The following is a 4,516-nucleotide window of genomic DNA, read 5'->3' as shown; positions in this document are numbered from 1 at the left end:
GAGAACAAATGGAAATGGGAGATGTGACCATTAGCCAGTGATGTCAACATTCAATTCAATCCAGTTGTTATTTTGAACTGAAGGTCGTATTCCAAAAGGAGTTATCTGGATCTGTTTGTTCAGTGACTGTGATTGATGTCACTCTCCATGGATCCTAATTATGTCACTGGATGGTTTTCCTCTTCTATTTGTACGGGGCTTCCTCCAATGCTTTATCCCATTATTGATGCAGATGTATCACCAGCAACACTGACAAGGATCAGCAGTTGCAGCGACAGGGAAAGGAGAGATCAGAATCTGAATTTCATAGACTGGAATGTTCCAACAATGGGCCAGAATCTGAGAACACTAGATGGAATGTTAAAACAGTGGATCAGAATCTGAGAGCATTAGACTGGAATATGCCAACAATGGATCAGAATCTGAGAACAGTCGACTGGAATGACGCATCAATGGTTCAGAATCTAAGAAAAATAGACTGGAATGCTGCAACAATGGACAGGAGTTTATCCTGGGGTCTTTTGTATCTTTCCTGGTATTGGCACATATTACCAGTTCGGATATACGGTGTACTGCTGATTATTCAGGCTGGTTACTATCCCATGCTCGCTATTGTTGGTGTTCCTGGTAAGTCTCCCCATCACTATCGATTTATTAATCCCATGGTGAACTTCAGTGCTATTTCTGTTATCTATATTTAGTAAATACTGAAACTATTGTCGTCAGTTTCAAATGCAAATGCATTCATTACCCACACATTTCAGAACCGCCTACACACCCGCACACACAAACATCTGAAAACAAGACTGTTCACAATCACAAAGTACCTATTTTCCCCGAATTGATTTATGTCTTGGTATTCTTTCCATCACCAAAGCTACCCACTCCCAGCTCCATGGTATCGCCAGACCCCATCTTGACGTCAGTGCGAGTGCAAAATAAACCATTATCTATACCTTGGTAAAAGTCAGACTTTATGGTTCCTGTTCTCTTCTAATCAGTCTTTCCGTTACAAATGTTTCCATCAAAATCTTGTTCTTGTCTGTAAAGTAAATTCATGACAGGGACACGGTGTCAGAGTAGTAATGTTGCTGGGCACGTAATTCAGTGGCCCAGGTAACTACACTGTGGACACTGTTTCAAATCCTATCACAGATGATGACAGAACTTAAATTCAAATGACAGGAACTGGAAATAAAAGTGAATTTTACTAGTATAATTCCACCAGCACTTTGTCAATAAGTTTATCTATTTCACTGTTGTCCTTTGGTGATTAAATCTCACATTATTGCCTGGTCTGAATTAAGACTGACGTCAGACCCAATACCTTAAGGAATGGCCTCACAGTAAAAGGCATTTAGTGAGGTCCACAAATGCTGCTCTGTCAATGATGCAGACATCCCATGAAAGGTAGAGGGGGAAAAAATGCCTCTAGAGATCAGAAACAAAAGGAACGAGTAAGTGCCAGAGAAACTGAACAGATTTGGCAGCCTCAGGTCGAGAGAAAAATAGAAGTGAAGTTTTGCGTCCAATCACCATACATCAGAACTGAATGCAGCTCTGTTTGATGTTGATGACAGGGATGGCTGTTGTGAAAGGGAGAAGGAGTGAGTTGAATAGATAGAGAAAGAGAGAGGTAGAGAGAAAGAAACAAACAGAGGGACTGTTGATGATTAGCTGGAGTGGAAATAATAGTCCAGACTAATCTTCTTTATTTTTTTCCTGTTCCCATATTACTGAAATGCATGCCCATGTGAGCTGTACATCAAAGTCCCAGTTTGAAGTGAGCTATGTAACTTTGTCTCTCTTCCTTGAGTGTCATCATCTTCTTTTATTCAGTAATGGGATGTTGGGCCAGTAATTAATTCCTTTCCTGATTGTCCTTGAGAAGGTGTTGGTGAGCCGCCTCCCTGACCCACTGCAGCCTGTGGGCTGTAAGTAGTCAGTGCTGTGGTCCGCCCGGTTTCATTTATTTGAAAATTTTAGTGAGTGATATAACGGAGCGGCTGGCTTGGCCATTTCAAACTACAACTGTGTGTTAACCACAGTGCTGTGGTCTGGAGTCACATGTAAGTCCGACCGGGTGAAGACAGTAGATTTCCTTCTCTGAAGTGCATTAGTGTTCCAGGTAGGACAAACACAATGGTTTCATTAGATTCTCAATTCCTGATATTTGATTGATTGCAAATTCCAACATTTGCCGTGGTGGGATTCGGAACCGGGGTCTCGGTTATCACCTGGGTCTCTGCGTTATTATTCCAGACAAAATACAGCTAGGCCATCACCTCCGCAGCATCTGCAACCATCTCCAATGGCAATAGTGGTGTTGTTGTTGGCGTGGCTGTGCTTAAAGCATAGCGTTTTTCAAGGCCACAAAATGATTTGGCAAAACATACCATCCTTCTCAGTTTGTATTTATGCGAAGGTGAGATGATGGGAAGTGTTCTTGGTGAAAAGGAGGTGGGTGTCCTTGGTCATGAGGCACTGATAGAATTCATACGGAGCAGTTGGTAATCAGCCCAGTAAATGTACAGTGTCCTTCATTGCAAAATGATGGAAGTATAAGTATGAAGACACCTTACTGAATTGGTAAAGTGATATTGAAACAGTACTTGGGACGCTGTGAACAGATTTTCTCTCCTTTATGAGGAATGATCTCCTTGCCACAATGAGACAGAATACAGGCAATGCGCCAGAGTAATCCCTGCATTGAAGGTACCACGAGGAGAGTGTGAAGGAAATAAGTGCTTAATCTGTAATGTGTAAAAAGAATAAAAAGTGATTGCAATAAAACTTGAGCGTTATAGACCAATATTCATTATTTTCAAAAATAAGCATGGATACCGTTAAATATTCCGTGTTTCCCGCAATTTATGTTTTCTCATTTGGACAAATATATGATAGGGAATGTTAAGAAGGACATGGGCCAAGTGCAGGAAAATGGAGTTAGCATGGATGGACATTTTAGTCTGAATGGACCAGTTTGGGCTAAAGGGCCTGTTGAAATCTATGACTCTGTGATAGTTTACATGTCTCTGTGGAGACCCCATGTTGGTTGAGAGACAGCTCCAGGCTCTGACCAAACTCTCTCCGTCTCAATACACGGTTGGAGTGAGACCCTGCACTGAGCATCATGTTGTTCACAAACTTGTCAGCAGCCACATTCTGACAGGGTTGGTCATTCTCAAAGGCTTCTGACATCCATACAGAACACTAGCCCTGTCTTCTCGGAGATGGAAGATGCCTCCTTGAGATGTGCCACAAACCATCCGGTGTGCGTCCTTACCATCAGCAAACCATGTTAATGTAACACGTGTGAAACATTAGCAAAGGAGCCAGGAGGCACAACATGGAGCAATCTGTCTATGCAGCCTCTGCTTCATTAGTTTGTAGTGTTGCAGCATCAATTACATCCTCCTATTTCAGTGTAACTGTTTGGACGGTCTGAATGGCCTCTTCTGTTCATGTGTCAATGTCTCGGGTGGCTGAATGTCCTCTTCCTAGTTCCAGGGAAAAGGTTCATTATTGGGTGACCGGTGGTAGCTGCTTACCTGCGTGTTGTGCTGACTAGATTCCTTATCTTCCTGTGTAACATTAGACAAACAGGAGGCCGGAAGAAACAGCAAGTCAGGCAGCATCAGGAGGTGGAGAAGTCAACACTTCAAGTATACCCGTTCTTCAGGACTGCGGGTGGGGGTAGGGGGAACTGCAGATAAAGAGGGAAGGGAGTGGTTGGGGTGGGGAGAGCAGCAGGATGGTGAGGTAGCAGATAGGTGGACACAAGTGGTGGGTGCAACCTGGTTGGTCGATGGGAGGGATGAATCCGGTTGGGAGCTCTAAGGCGTGGTCATTTGGTGGAATGAAAGGGAGTAGGTGGGGCTGGAAAGGGAGTAGGGCCATGGCTGGGAAGGTTATTCCAAATTGAAGAACCCAATGTTGAGTCCTCCAGCTTGTAGGCTAACCAGGCAGAACGTCAGATGTTGTTCGTCCAATTTGCGGTCTGACTCACTGTGGCAACAGAGGAGGCCAATGAGGTCATGTTCGAAAGGAATTGGGAAGGGGAATTAAAATGGTTGGTGCCTGGGAGTTCAGGTCGGCCGCTGTGGGCCCTGTCTTGATGCTCGGCGAAATGAGCCCTTAGTTTATGTTGCTCTCTCCGATGTAGAGAAGACCACATCAGGTGCACCTGATGCAGTAAACTAGGTTGAAGGAGAGGCAGGTGACCTATGTTTCACGTGGAAGGACTGTTTGGGGCCTTGGATGAGATGAGGGAGGTGGTGTGCCAGCAGGTGATGCATTTTTTTCATCTGCAGGGTCAGTTGCCAGTGGGGCTTGGCGGGTTTGGTGGGGAATGTGGCACGAACCAAAATTAGCGAAGTGATTTGTCCTTGTGGAAGATGTGTCAGGTGATGGGATCCAACCTCGTTAACTGTATCTGGTGGTACTGGTGTGGTCTTCTCTATATCAGGGAGACCAAATGTAAACTAAATGGAATGCTTTGCTGAGCATCTCAGCT

The sequence above is a fragment of the Chiloscyllium punctatum genome, unplaced genomic scaffold, assembly GCF_047496795.1.
Source record: "Chiloscyllium punctatum isolate Juve2018m unplaced genomic scaffold, sChiPun1.3 scaffold_456, whole genome shotgun sequence".
Taxonomy (NCBI): Eukaryota; Metazoa; Chordata; class Chondrichthyes; order Orectolobiformes; family Hemiscylliidae; genus Chiloscyllium; species Chiloscyllium punctatum.
The sequence above is the reverse complement of the archived record's forward strand: the minus strand, read 5'-3'. Positions refer to the sequence as shown.